At 47.5% G+C, this 15,715-nt stretch overlaps 1 pseudogene; it reads right to left on the reverse strand.

Moving 5' to 3' along the window:
- Positions 1–5,649: 5,649 nt before the first annotated feature.
- LOC141980781 (olfactory receptor 51G2-like) lies at positions 5,650–6,573 on the reverse strand (annotated as a pseudogene).
- Positions 6,574–15,715: the final 9,142 nt, after the last annotated feature.

Raw genomic sequence — 15,715 nt, forward strand, 5'->3', positions numbered from 1 at the left:
CTGTCTTGTAGTAGGTGCCTTCTGGGTACCCTTCTGGCTCTGTCAGTCTGTTTCCTCACTTCTCCATATGGGTATTGTAGTTTTAAGAATGTTTGATAAAGATCTTGTAGGTGTTTGTCTCTGTCTGAAGTATCGGAGCCAATTTGGTTGTATCTTAGGGCTTGGCTGTAGACAACGGATGGTGTGATGTGTCCTGGATAGAAGCTGGAGGCATGTAGGTAAGTATAGCAGTCAGTAGGTTTCCAGTATAGGGTGGTGTTTATGTGCCCATCACTTATTTGAACTGTAGTGTACAGGAAGTGGATCTCTTGTGTGGACTGGTCCAGGCTGAGGTTGATATGGGGTGGAAATGGTTGAAATTCAGGTGGAATTCTTCAAGGGCCTCCTTCCCGTGGGTCCAGATGATGAAGATATCATCAATATAGCGCAAGTAGAGTAGGGGCATTAGGGGACGATAGCTGAGGAAGCGTTGTTCTAAGTCGACCATAAAAATTTTGGCATCCTGTGGGGCCATGCGGGTACCCATAGCAGTGCTGCTGACTTGAAGGTATAAGTTGTCCCCAAATCTGAAATGGTTGTGGGTGAAGAAAAAGTCACAAATCTCAGCCACCAGGTGTGCCATGGCCTCATCAGGGATAGTGTTCCTGAGAGCTTGTAGTCCATCCTCTTGTGGAATATTGGTGTAAAGAGCTTCTACATAAATGGTGGCCAGGATGGTGTTTTCAGGAAGATCATCAATGCATTGTAGTTTCCTCAGGAAGTCGGTAGTGTCTCGAAGATAGCTAGGCATGCTGGTAGAGTAGGGTTTGAGGAGAGAGTCCAAATAGCCCCATAATCCTGCTGTTAGGGTGCCAATGCCTGAGATGATTGGGTGTCCAGGATTTCCAGGTTTATGGATCTTCGGTAGTAGATAGAATACCCCTGGTTGGGGCTTTAGGGGTTTGTCCATGTAGATTTGTTCCTGTGCTATAGCAGGGAGTTTCTTCAGCAGATTGTGTAGTTTCTTTTGGTAACCATCAGTGGGATCAGAGGATAATGGTCTGTAGAATGTGGGGCTGGAGAGTTGCCTGGCAGCTTCCTGTTCATAATACAACCTGTTCATTATGATTACAGCACCTCCTTTGTCAGCCCCTTTGATTATAATGTCAGAGTTGTTTCTGAGGCTGTGGATGGCGTTGCATTCTGTACAGATGAGGTTATGGGGCCAGTAATGCTGTTTGTTCACCATTTCAGCCTGTGCACGTCTGCGGAAGCACTCTATGTAGAAGTCCAGTCTGTCATTTCGACCATCAGGAGCAGTCCACACAGAATTCTTTTTCTTGTAGTGTTGGTAGGAGGGTTACAAGGATATTAATACTTCCCTATCTTCCCTATCTCGCCTGACACATTCAAGGATCTCATTTGCTTTTTGTTCACTCCTGCAGGACACAGGTGGCTCACAGTCATCCTGGGACTGACTAATACATCTTTCTCCTCCTTGGTCAGTGCCAACTTACCCTTGGCTGTATAAACTGGCACATAGTGAATTGAACTAGGGAAGATTCAGAACTGACATGATAATGGTGTAAAAGCACTTTTACAGGAATGAAATACCAGGTACTAATGGGCTCTTTAACCTAGCAGGGAAAGGTATAACAAGGACCAATGGCTGAAAACTGAAGCCAGAGAACTTAGATTTGGAAAAGAGGAACACTTATTTTTGACTGTGTTGGTAAGTAACCAGGGGAACAAACTCTCAAAAAACGTTGTGGATTCTCCTGATATCTCTAAACCAGTATTAGATGCTGTCATAAATATAAAGGGAAGGGTAAACCCCTTTAAAATCCCTCCTGGCCAGAGGAAAAATCCTCTCACCTGTAAAGGGTTAAGAAGCTAAAGGTAACCTCGCTGGCACCTGACCAAAATGACCAATGAGGAGACAAGATACTTTCAAAAGCTGGGAGGAGGGAAAAAAACAAAGGGCCTGTATCTGTCTATGTGATACTTTTGCTGGAGACAGAACAGGAATGGAATCTTAGAATTTAGTAAGTAATCTAGCTAGGTATGTGTTAGATTATGATTTCTTTAAATGGCTGAGAAAATAGCTGTGCTGAATAGAATAACTATTCCTGTCTGTGTGTCTTTGTAACTTAAGGTTTTGCCTAGAGGGATTCTCTATGTTTTGAATCTAATTACCCTGTAAGGTATTCACCATCCTGATTTTACAGAGGTGATTCTTTTCTTTTTACTTCTATTAAAAGTCTTCTTGTAAGGAAACTGAATGCTTTTTCATTGTTCTAAGATCCAAAGGTCTGGGTCTGTGTTCACCTATGCAAATTGGTGAGGATTTTTACCAAACCTTCCCTAGGAAGTGGGGTGCAAGGGTTGGGAGGATTTTGGGGGGAAAGACGTGTCCAAACTCCATTTTTTCAGGAACCCAGATAAAGTTTGGTGGTGGCAGTGGAAGTCCAAGGGTAAAATAGTTTGTACCTTGGGGAAGTTTTAACCTAAGCTGGTAAAAGTAAGCTTAGGAGGTTTTCATGCAGGTCCCCACATCTGTACCTTAGAGTTCAGAGTGGGGAAGGAACCTTGACAGATGCCTTCCGAAAAGATAGGCTTTAGAGGAACAGAAGTGATGCTTTAGTCAAAAAGAAGTAATTGGGCTCAATATGGGGGTAAACTGGGAGAAATTTTCCAGGAGGTCGGACTCGATTGTGGCGGTTCAATGACAAGACAGAACACAGCTTTTAGCAAGCAAGCAGGCTGGTCTCTGCTAACGGGCTTCTGCCTGTCAGCTTTCCACCTTCCCCTTTTTTCTCTCTCTCCCCCCGTGCATTACATTCTCCAACAGATAAAAGGAATACACTGGCTTTGTTTAACATTCTTATTTACCAATTTCTATCTACCGCATTCCTTGCTCTCGGGCCTTGAGCCCAGTCCTGAGAGGCTTCCCACGATACATGTCATCTTGGCGAGATTCCAAGGTTGATGCCCTTGGATGGAGCAGTGTGTGCACTACTCCTACACAACACTCCGGGTGTGCCCTGAATGTTGCCAAGCGCATAAACCTTTATGAATCCTACACTCGATAATCTAATGGTCCCTTCTTTCCTTAAATTCTATGAATCTATGATTTATTCTCGAGTGAATTTCTATTTTGGATGCAACTGGAGAATGTAAGCATTCAGAATAGCAACTATCACTCAACAAGAATATATGCTGGCCTAGAAGACTCAAGATTGCTACAGTGAAACCAGGATGTATGGTCTCTTTACTCTATAAACCAGATCATTTCCTGTCATGAGAGGAACCTCACAATTTAATCATCATAGGTGTGGAGAAAGTACATAGGGAAGTGTTATTTACTCCTTCTCATAACAGAAGAACTAGGGATTGCCAAATGAAACTAATAGGCAGCAGGTTTAAAACAACAAAAGGAAGTATCTCTTCACACAACGCACAGCCACCCTATGGAACTCCTTGCCAGAGGATTTAGTGAAGGCCAAGATTATAACAGAGATCAAAGAAGAACTAGATAAATTAGTGGAGAGGAGGTCTTTCAGTGCCTATTAACCAGGATGGGCAGGGATGGTATCTCTGGCTTACTTTTCCCAGAAGTTAGGAATGGGTGACAAGGGATGGGTCACTTGATGATTGCCTGTTCTGTTCATTCACTCTGGGGCACCTGGCATTGGCCACTATTGGAAGACAAGTTTCAGAGTAACAGCTGTGTTAGTCTGTATTCGCAAAAAGAAAAGGAGTACTTGTGGCACCTTAGAGACTAACCAATTTATTTGAGCATGAGCTTTCGTGAGCCACAGCTCACTTCATCGGATGCAGCATCCGATGAAGTGAGCTGTAGCTCACGAAAGCTCATGCTCAAATAAATTGGTTAGTCTCTAAGGTGCCACAAGTACTCCTTTTCTTATTGGAAGACAGGATACTGGGCTAGATGGACCTTTGTTCTGACCCAGTAGGGCCATTCTTATGTTCTTAATTGTCTCACTCTTTGATCCGGGAACAGCATCCTACCAAAGATAAAAGCTTATCAACAAGCAGCACTGATTGGACACTTGAGACTCTTACTTGTGACCAGAGCTATATAGTCACCCCCAGCCTCCTTAAAATGAGTAGGTTTATTAGCAAACAGAATTGGCCCAACTTATAGTCTTTTGGGAAGACAAGGAGCTCTTGGGACCCAGCCTAGTCTCTCTGTGTCTCTAAGAGCATCTTCCTATCTGTTTGTTTTTTGTCCCTTTCTTCTGGAAGCAACCTTTACTGAAACCCTGTAATCCTGGGCCCTGTCATTGACATTCTTATCCATGTCTTTGTTACAGGGCCTAGGTGTGAAGCTGACCTTTGCCCTCAGACTGCTTTCGCTCAACCAGACCATTAAAGATGAGGTCCCCCATGGCCGTTAATACACAGTTTGTCAGTTAGAACCATTTACCGTCAATGGCTTACAATCACTGGTTCTGTGACTGTGCTGAACCTCCCTGCAACACTCCAACATTACCCTCAGAAATCCACTACTTAACCTTCACTGTCACCCCCACATCTGCCGCAGACACTAAGGGGCTGGAGTCATGGGGCTTCCCAGAAGCCAGCTGTCACAGGAGGCTGTGGTAAGAGGCCTTTTATAGACAAATGTCAGAGGCATTGCTCTGTGGAACCCTGACACCGCCCTGATCTTAGGGTCTCAGAGTATCGAACTGCATCAAATGTATTTATCCTCCCACCACCGCTGTGAGGCAGGGCAAGGCTATTATCCACTTGTGCAGAGATATCCAATGGCTTGGCCACAGTCAGGCATGGCCTGGGAATCAAACGCAGCTGTCTGGAGTTGCAGAGCTGTGCCCGGACAACAGGACCAGCCTTCCAGACACCTGAGAGGTGACAGGCCTGGTTGCATTCTCTGCTGTGCCAGCAGACCTCCCCCCTGCGCTGTATAGAGTGAGCATGGCCATGGGCCTGTTTCAGGGGTTTGATTCACTGGACTGTTTTCTCCCTGCCTCAGCACAGTTTAGAGCAGCCTGGGGGCTGGGATGACATCTGCCCATTGGTAACGACTTCCAAGAGAACAGTCCACTTTGGCCAAATCCCTGCGGATGGAACCACCCCAGAGTGCCCCCTTGGGGTCTGAGGTGGCCCTGCAGGAACCCTGCCCATCCCTCTAAGGTCCTTGCAGTGACTTACTCTCAGGCTCGGATACTTAAAACAAGAGACCCCTTTGTGGGGTGGCATTTATTTATTTATCTTCTCACTAAGCCCAGCCTCTTGCTCCTCCACTTTCCCCGAGGCTCCACCTCTGAGCCAGGCCACAGTCGGGCCATTGTAAGAGCTGCTCTGGGAGCAAAGGTTGCTGTGGGGAGACCAAGATTCTCCACATTCCCTGACTCGTACATCCTGGGGGATAAAATGTGGAGGGTGTGGAAAGTCCTAGTTCCCTTAGCAGATTTTACCAAGGCCTGGCTCTGGCTTCCAGCATGGAAAGGAGGCAGAGTCTCGGGTAAAGGGGAAGAGTAGAGGTGTGGTCTTCGGGGAAGAGACAGGGCAGAGGAAAGGGCCTCAGGGGAAGAGGATCCAGGATGGAATACGTGGCCATACCCATCACTCGTGTTTTTCCTCTCCCATGTCACCAGCACTGGAGCCAGGTGATGAACTGACCCTTCACTTGACAAATGGCCCGATTATCCTCTCACGAAGGTGTTTGCTTTTCACACTGTACACAATGGGGTTCATCGGGGCGGGACCAGCGGGTAGATGTAGCCCAGGATAATCGGAAGCAAGTGAGAAGAGCTATTCCCGAATCTGTGTATCAAAGCCAGGTTGAAGTCTGATATGTAAAAGAGCACGACAGTGCAGAGGTGGGAGACGTAGGTGTTCAGGGCCCTGAGGCACTCTCTGTGGGATGCGATACTCAGCACTGTTTTGAGGATCATCAAATAAGAGAGGAAGAGTCCAACCCAACCGCGATGACTTTAACAAACAAGCCTTGGATGCTGTTCACTGAGATGTCTGAACAAGCTGCCTTCAGGATGTCCGGGTTCAGGCAGTAGGAATGGGAGAGGACATTGTCTTGACAGTATCAGAACTGTTTCAGGAGAATGGGGAGTGGGAGTATTAGGACCACCGATCTTACCACAGCCACCAGCCCATCATGGCTATTCTCGATGGAGTTAAGATGGAGGCATATCTCAGTGGGTTACAAATTGCGATGAAGAGGTCAAAGGCCATCAACAAGAGGACAGAGGATTCAATTTTTGAAAGTGAGTGGATGAAGAACATCTGAGCAAAACAGGCATCAAGGCTGATTCCCCTAGAGTTAAACAAGTATATGCCCAGTATCGTTGGCATGATGGTTATGGATAAGGCAAGGTCCGTGATGGCCAACATGGAAAGGAAAATGTACATGGGCTCATGGAGGCTTGGATCTGTTTTTATAATGAACAGAATGACTGAATTTCCTACGATTGAAAGAACATACATGAAGCAGAAGGGGATAGAGATCCAGAGGTGGATGTCTTCCAGCCCAGGTATCCCGGTGACAAGGAACATTACAGAGTTTAATTTAGTGTCATTGACAGCCGACATAATGTACTGGGCAGGTGCGGGAACTTTTGAACTTTCGTTCCTGAAAAGAAAACGAACAGACTAGATGATATTTAGCGAGACATCTTTCTGCTCTCAGTACAAATCTAGAGATTCCCAGGACCTCAAGGAAAATCAGCAAAAAATTGTCTTGGATTTATACCACCAATAGGAAGATAGGCACTGCCAGACTGGATCAGACCTACAGTCTCCCTAGTCCAGTATCCAGTGGCCAGTAAGGGATCCTGCAAAGGAAGGTGGAAGAAGCCTTGCAATAGGGAACTAAGATATGCCCTGATCCCATGGAAAGTAACCCCCTGACATCCACTCGTTAGACATATTTTGTCATGTAAATCAGGAAGGTTTAGATCCCTTACAAAACATTTTTGAAAAAAATTCTCAGTACTGTAATTGTATTTCCTGATTACTCGTTTAAACATCCCATCCTCCTTTGAGTCCTGAGAAGCTGTTGGGCCCATTGATATTTTGTGGCTGGGAGTTCCACAGCATACTTGAGCACTGTGTAATTTTACAATTGTGACCTTCACGTAGGCACCCTTTCTAGCCGTCCACTTCTGAGTTGGCCCATTGTATCATGATGCCCATAAACACAAGGCAAGTGCATGGGGAAGACGGCCATTTTATTTATCTGCCCTGCATTGAAGCTATTTATAAACGTGTTTCATTGCCTCACTGAAGGGTTCATGTTTAGTTCATGCACCTGGAAACATTCAGGGCACACCCTGAGTGTTTTGCAGGAGCAGTGCACACACTGCTCCGTCCAAGGACATGGACCATGGGAAGTCGCCCAGAGGACATGAACCGTGGGAAGCTTCCTTGGACTGGGCTCAAGGCCTGAGAGCAAGGACAGTAGTAGATAGAGGCTAGTAAATAAGAATATTAATCAAAGTCATATTATTTCCTTTGTTGTGTCCTTTTGCGGTTGAAGTATGTAATGCGCAGGGGGGAGAGAATAAAAGGGGAAGGTGGAAAGCTGACAGGCAGCAGCCCGTTAGCAGACCAGCTCGCTTGCTCGCTAAAAGCTGTGTTCCGTCTTGTCATTGAACCGCCACACCTCAGAGATATACTTTTTATTTTCTCCACTCCTGAGACTTCAAATTATTCCACTCTCTCTTTCCAGCACATGGGATAAATTCTTAGTGCCAGGTTCTTAATTCAATAATCGTGACTTCTACTGGGTTGCTCCAGATTTACATGTGTAAATTCAGTCAGAATCGGGCTTTGTTAACTTTCCCTTACAATATGCTCCTGGTGATAGACTCTGACCCGCAAGAATCCCTCCAAGAGAAGCTGAAGTGCTTTGCCTGGCCAATGTTAACTGGAGCCTGAGCATGTGATCATCCCCACAGGACCTGCATCCTCTCCCCATGCACCGGTCTATAGATACTTGGCAAGTTACCAGCTAACAGAGACAGTTAATTCAGCTGGGCGGGGGAGGGATTGACATCACAATTGGGTGAATATGCAAACACTACGTTTGCACTAATATCCACTTGTGTGTGCAAATTACTTCAGCCATACTCACATAAGTGGTGATGGGCAAAAATTATTTACAACTAATATCACACTCCCCTTTCCTGCCCCTCAGCTCTGTAACACTACTGAAACGATGACCAGCGGCTCCGTTCTCTCATAACTTTTTGGAAAGACTTGCAGCGGTATTTGTGAGGGATTATCACATCTGTAGTTTAGCACACACTTCAACCCATTCCTTCCCCTCTCCTCTTCTTTCAGAGATGATTTCTCAGGTTACAGTGGGACTTAAACTGTAGCGTCTGTCACCTGGATTTCTTCAGAATCTGAAAAGATCGCAGTGTCTCAGCCCTCATTCAGTCCCTTGTCAGCAAACAGAAGTCTAGTAGCTCCTCTGTCCCTGGGTCAATAGCTGACTGGTTCTCCTCAGGTTCTCTTCTGTCAGTCTGTAGCCTGTATCTGGACTGGTAACAAGCCTTGGAGTCAGGATAGAAAATATTCATTCCCTGAGCTCTGACTCACTCGTACATCGTAACCCCAGCACCGGTTATTCATCCACGATGAGGGTTTGCAGGAAGTGGATTTCAAAGACAAATGCATGAGTATTCATGGAAATGGAACTTCATTTCCCACGTGAAAGTAGTCTATTGCTCTCTCTCTTGCTCGCACTTTGACTGTCTCTGTCCTGTATTCACAAAATATGTGGCATCTGGGAACAGCATTGTGATAGACATGGAGCTGAGCTGCCATAATGAATATGTATGTTAAACCCAGTTCTTGGGATGTTTGCTGTAGAGCAATATTGGGTTAACATTTGGGATGTTTAAGTTATGGCTCTATTGGGTGAAACCAATATGGAACTTCCTAGTTTCATAGCAGGCTGCTGGAAAACAAGCAAGAAGGGAAGAAATAGCTCAGGAAAAGCCATCGCTCAGCCACCACCCCAGGGAGGACAAGAGACACACAGAAGCTACAAGCTGGGAAGAGCCCGTTTCTGAGTTCCAGCCGCATTCCACAGCTTGTTTTGCCAGTTTTGTCAGTCTGTCCAGAGGTGGGGCAGCTGTTGTGAGAATCTCTTCAGTCTGACAGGCACAGACACCACTGGGAAGTCTGAAGGCCCTCAGCCTGCCTGGGTCCCCATCAGAGCAGAAGGGCTTGGGGTCAGAGATCTGTACAGATTGCTGTTTTAAAACCCTCTGGTTCTCCCATGTTCCACTTTCTTCCTGCTGTTCGGATTCAACAGTATTTTGGTTCTGGAAGGCTGGCTGGTCTCTCATCTCACCACTGGTCACAGACTCCCAGAGGGGAGAACCACAGACACTCGGACCTGCTCGGCAAGCACAGTCAACCCGCAGTGTGTTGTAGCCCAGGGCCTAGTTTGAGGGTGGGAGAATCGTGGGATTCCGCCCCATGAGAGGGAAGACTACGAGGACTGACATCTGGCACTCAAAGACCAGAGCGGGGACAGAGATACTGGAAGCCTTGTAACTCTGAGGGGTAGCTACAGTGTAGAAATGCTGGAGCCCTCAGCCAGTCAGGAAATGGAAGTATGCCCAACTGCAGCTCTTACCACAGAGCAACAGAGCTCTGAATTTCTGCGTTGACAATCAAGCCAGAGAATAAAACCTTTGAACATGCATTTGATGGTTACATTTCCCTGAGAATATAAACCTGAGATGATTTTGGAACTAATCTCTGATGTTCCATGGGGTCTCTTCTCGCTCAGCCCCTGGCAGGATCGGGCCCAGAGCACACGGCACCTCTAGCAATGGGACCCCTTGAGAAATCCTGACTCAGGGCATCGGGGTTTTAACATTCCGAGCTCGCTTTGAATGTCAGATTTTTGTGCAACTTGAGTAACTCCCAGAGCAGCATGGGCAAATGTAGCCGTGGGGTTCCCAAGCTACCTAGCGCTGCCTGCCTGTCAGCCCCTGTCACTGAGTCACCCCGACAGCCCAGCTGAGTCCTCTGCTGCTGTACAGAACATCTGCCAATGGAAACAGCTTCCAGCCTTTCCCCTCCACTTCACATTTTAAAGACAGTGAAACCTGCCAATGTACCCAGGTCCTGCTAGACGTGGAGTTGCTGACACCAGAGGTCTTCACCCAAAAGGACAAGGAGTCATCGGAAAGGTTGCAAGGGCAGCAGGCAGTATCTGTTCAGATAGGGAGGCAGGTGTTTTTATGAAGCATGCTCACACAGTCCCTGAGGGGGCCACTTGGCCATCAGGGAACCTCAGCTCCTTGGTTTCTTGTTCTTCGTCTTTAACCCAGGCACGGCCAATGGCAAAAGGCAGGAGGCCAAATCACAGGGGATTTGTGGTGATGTTACCCAGCCGGACTGCAGGCCAGCCCTGCTGCAGGCTCTGCTCCTGGAATCCGGGCTTGTCATCACTGTGTATGGTTCCGATTAGTCACAAGGCTACCTCAAGGGCAGCTGAGCGATAATGATGACACTGTCACAGTTGTGATCTTGCTGAAATAAAATAAAATAAAATATAATAATAATAATATCATATAGGAACAGGTTTCTCTCCAGCAGCCCCCTTTCCTGCATTACAAACCCAGGGTGCAGACCAGGGAAGGGGGATTCCACAAAATTTCCTGGGATCGTTACCAGGGCGGGGGGTAGGGGGGTGTTCCTTCTCTTCTCCATAAGGAATAAAAATGGGGACCAAGGATCCAGGGATCCCCAAAGTTAGGCACAGATCTCAGTGGTCCACTGCTAGCTAGGCCCCCCACCCACAATCTCTGGGCCTCCACAACCGCTCTAGGACCCTCTCCAGCTCCCTGCTAACACAAGTTCATCAGAGATGTACTACCAGGGCCTGTCACAGTATCCACTGCCCGCAGGAACTGCTGAAGGTGTGTTGTACAGGGTGGAGGGGGCTGCACAGAGATGGGAGGGCTGGGGAGAGTAGCTGAGGGGCACAATACCCCAGCCATAGACTGGTCAGGAGGTTTTGACATTTCCATACCCACTGTGCAGCCATAGACTCCGTCGGTGCAACCTCCATTGACGTTATGAGGACCAGGCAGATGAAAAGCCTCCAATTTCTCTTGGGGATCCAGGCAGCTGCAGCTGGGCAGTATCATGGCAGCTGAGCTTTCAGAGAAAAATGATCCATTTTCTGTGAGAACTCACTCCAAAAAAATCGATAAAAAGGAAACATTTGGGGCTGGATCAACATTTTTCATGAGGGGCAAAAACCTCTGTTTTCCAGCCCGGATCTAGCTGAAATTGTGAGCCTCTGTCCCTCATGCTAGAGGACCGCACCACTAGGTGGCAGCACTTGCCCTCCATCAGCTTCCCACACTGAGCATCCCCTGGACGTCTGCTAGGGTGGCTACACCAGCTGTGTGACACAGCAGCACACTGATCAGCGGAAGAAGTGAAGAACATAAGAATGGCCTTATGAGGTCAGACCAATGGTCCATCTATCCCAGTGTCCTGTCGTCTGATAGTGGCCTGTGAAGATACTTCAGAGGGAACAAACAGAAGAGTGGAATTACCAAGTGATCCATCCCCTCCTCCCAGCTTCTGGCAGTCAGAGGTTTACAGACCCAAAGCATGGGGCTGCATCATTGACCATCTGGGTTAATAGCTATTGATGGACCTATTCTTCATGAAGCTCTCTGATTCTCTTTTGCACCAGTTATTCTTTTGGCCTTCACAAGTGTAGCATATAGGGCTAACCTGCTTGCTTGCCTATATATTATTCTTATGGATTTCTTATTGCCTTATGGTTTGGTTATTTGTTTTATTATAATAGGTTATGATAAGTTTATATTAAAGTAGTTTGGCTGTAACGCAAGGGACGTACAGGCCACGTCCTGTATGTTGAGCTAAGGCAAAGTTAGCATACATACGTCTGGGACCTTCCACCTAGATAGATGGTGATGAACTAAAGCATGAGGTCCACATGTGATGGTGCACCCCATAAGGTTATATGGAAATATGCTTATGATTATATATGACATAAGTGGAATATGTCCTATGCTACATATGCCATGTAACATATCTATTTAAAGGTTATGATCTACTGGCTCTATTAATCCTATTTGTATGCATGTCTCATTTCTGTATTCAAAGTTATGAATATTGGCGTGTACTGGCTTGATTTCTAAATAACCTTAGTAGAGCATTTGGTCAATTCCTGGAGAAAGGAATTCACAAAGTTAAGTGCCCAATCAAGAAGCACTTAAGGAACAATGCATCTTGGAAGGCTCCAGTCTACATAAGAAGTCTTCCTGGAGACATTCAAGATGCCATGTGGGCAATGGCTGCTGCCTGTAAAAACTGAGAGTCATGCATGGACATGTGACTGGCCCAGGTGACTCCAGATCTCCATCTTGGAGCTGGACACTGCATAGGCGAGAGGAGGGGGTCTCCACCCTCAAAAGAAAGTCTAGTTAAGCCCGTGGGAGACTCTTCCTTTTCATCTTCAGCTGGCTAAGCAGACAGCGTCTCCACCCTCAAGGATACCTGAAAGAAACTGGAACAAAGGACAGCAACTACAGTGGGTGTGAGTGATTGCTGGACCCAGACTACAAGGAGTCTGGTCTGTAAAAGAGAGCTTACTGGAACTGGTGAGGTTTTTATCTGTATTCAGTTTGATTCAACATAGACTTGCCTGTTTTATTTTATTTTGCTTGGTAATTCACTTTGTTCTGTCTGTTACTACTTGAAACCACTTAAATCCTACTTTCTGTACTTAATAAAATCACTTTTTACTTATTAATTAACCCAGAGTATATATTAATACCTGCGGGGGGGAGGGGAGGGGAGCAAACAGCTGTGCATATCTCTCTATCTGTGTTTTAGAGGGCGAACAATTTATGAGTTTACCCTGTATGAGCTTTATACAGGGTAAAACGGATTTGTTTAGGGTTTGGTCCCCATTGGGAGTTGGGCATCTGAGTGTTAAAGGCAGGATCACTTCTGTAAGGTGCTTTCAGTTAAGCCTACAGCTCTTAGGGGATGTAGTTCAGGCCTGGGTCTGGGCGTGCAGCAGGCTAGCGGGTTTGGCTCAAACCAGGCAGGGCACTGAAGTCCTCAGCTGCCAGGGCAGGAAAGCAGGAGCAGATGTCATCTTGGCACATCAGGTGGCAGCTCTCAGGGGGTTTATGTGATCCAACCCGTCACAGGAAGCATTTCTATGTGCTCCCCCTGCCCCACAGACCCACTCCCCCGCTCTCCTCCAGGGGCACACAGAGATGTTCCAGCAGCCGCACAGCAGGCCGGGGTGTAACGATGTTGTCTCTGCCGGGACACTCTCAACTGAGAGTGTCAATTCAGGACAAATTCTTCGAGCAGGGCAGTCACAGCCCAAAGCTGGGGGTCCTTTACATCTAAGGCACGCCAAACCAGCAAACAGAGAGGACTTTGGTTTTACCCCACTGCCTAACCAAAAGTCACACAAGCAATTCCCTTAGACACTCCAGTTTTCCAGTATCACCACCGGTGCCACTCATTATGGGGGTGAATGGTTATGAAAACCAATACCCCAGTAAAAGAAAAAAGGTTCCCCCGATCCCAAAGGAACAAGCCCCAGACCCAGGTCAATATACAAGTCAGATCTTACCCACAGATCATGCTGTTGCCAATTCTTTAGAATCTAAAACCTAAAGGTTTATTCATAAAAAAAAAAAGAAATTCATAGATAAGAGCTAAAATTGGTTAAATGGAATCAATTACATACAGTTCTTGGTTCAGGCTTGCAGCAGTGATGGAATAAACTGCAGGTTCAAATCAAGTCTCTGGAGTCCATCCACAGCTGGGATGGGTCATTCAGTCCATTCTTCAGAGCTTCAGTTTGTAGCACAGTTCCTCCAGAGGCAAGAAGCAGGATTGAAGACAAAATGGAGGAATTTCCAGGGCCTTTTATACTCTCTGCCATGTCGAAGGACACCCCTTTGTTCTTACTGTGGAAATCACAGCAGCAAGATGGAGTTTGGAGTCACATATCCATGCATGACTCAGTTCTTTGCAGGCCAATGCCATTGTTTATATGACAGTTTGAACGTTCCCAGCAAAACTCAGATGTGCTTTGGAGTCCCTCAAAGTCCATTGTGAGTTAAGTGTTTCTTGATTGGGCACTTAATCTGCAGAGTCCCTTCTCAAGAAGCTGACCAAATGCTTCACTTATGCGACACATTGAGATACAAGTACATAGCCAATATTCATAACTTCAACTACAAAATGATACACACATACAGATAGCATAATCCTAACCAGCAAATCATAACCTTTTCCTAGACCCCTCATATGTCAACTTTTGTACAATATTTGCTGCAAATATATAACCGTGATTGCAATAATGATCTATATGGTCACAGGTTTCAGAGTAACAGCCGTGTTAGTCTGTATTCGCAAAAAGATAGGGAGGACTTGTGGCACCTTAGAGACTAACCAATTTATTTGAGCATAAGCTTTCGTGAGCTACAGCTCACTTCATCGGATGCATATGGTCACAGTTTATGTCAATAATATCACACAGGGCGACGGCAGCTCCCTCCCCACTCTGCCTCCCTCCCTCTACCCCTCTCCCAGAAGTGGCGGGCATGTCCCTCTAGCCCCTGCGGGGGGTGTCACTGTGTGCTGCCCTCACCCCGAGCACAAACTCCACAGCTCCTATTGGCCTGGAACATCTGCCAGTGGGAGCTACTGGGGTGGTGCCTGCCGCCAACCGCCCCGCTCCCCCCTCCCACTCCACCTAGAAGCTGCTGCCAGAGGGGTGTGAATGCCAGTCAGTTTGGGAGCCACGCCACCCTAGTAAGTGCCATGCCCCTGACCCCCTCCCGCACTGCAAGGGCCTGGACCAGCCCAGAACCCACACCCGTCACCCAAACGTCCTCTCAGAGCCCGACCCCCTCACGGCCTCCCATTCCCCAAGTCCCTGCCTCAGGCCAGAGCCTGAACTCTAACCCCCTGCCCCAGCCCAGAAACCACACCCAAACTTCCTCCCAGAACCCAACCCCCCACACCCGCTCCCATACCCCAACCCCCTGCCCCAGTCAGAGCCTGCACCCTGCACCCAAACGTCCTCCCAGAACCTGACCCCCACAGCGCCACCCATACCTCAACCCCCTGCCGCAGGCCAGAGCCTGCACCCTGCACCCACACCCCCTCCCACACCCCAACCCCCTGCCCCAGGTCAGAGCCTGCACCCTGCACCCCCTCCCACACCCCAACCCCCTGCGCCAATCAAGGTACCTCACTTTATTTTCATTTACTTCCTATTACTTATAATAGAGGAGGAGGAGGAGGAGCAAGAAAAACAGAATGAAAAATGGGAGGGGCAGATAAGAGAGAATGTTCTTTTCTTGGCTGGGTCCCAAAGGGGAGAGACCCAAAAATAAAACGACGCATGGGGCCCCACTAACTCTAAATCCCCCACTGGTAACGACAAGCCCGGATTCCAGGAATAGAGCCTGTGGCAGGGCTGGAGCTGCCGTCCAGTTGGGCAGCATCACCAGGCGTCCCCTGTGAATTGGCCTCCGGCAGTTTCCCATTGCTCACGACAGGGGTTAAAGCTGGTGCATACAAAGCCAGGCAGCTGACTTTCCCTGATGGCCAAGAGGCCCCCGAGTGACTGTGCCGGCACGCTTCATAAAGACAGTTGCCTCCCTATCTGAACAGAGACTGCCTG

The sequence above is a fragment of the Natator depressus genome, chromosome 1 (assembly GCF_965152275.1).
Source record: "Natator depressus isolate rNatDep1 chromosome 1, rNatDep2.hap1, whole genome shotgun sequence".
In the NCBI taxonomy this organism is placed as follows: Eukaryota; Metazoa; Chordata; order Testudines; family Cheloniidae; genus Natator; species Natator depressus.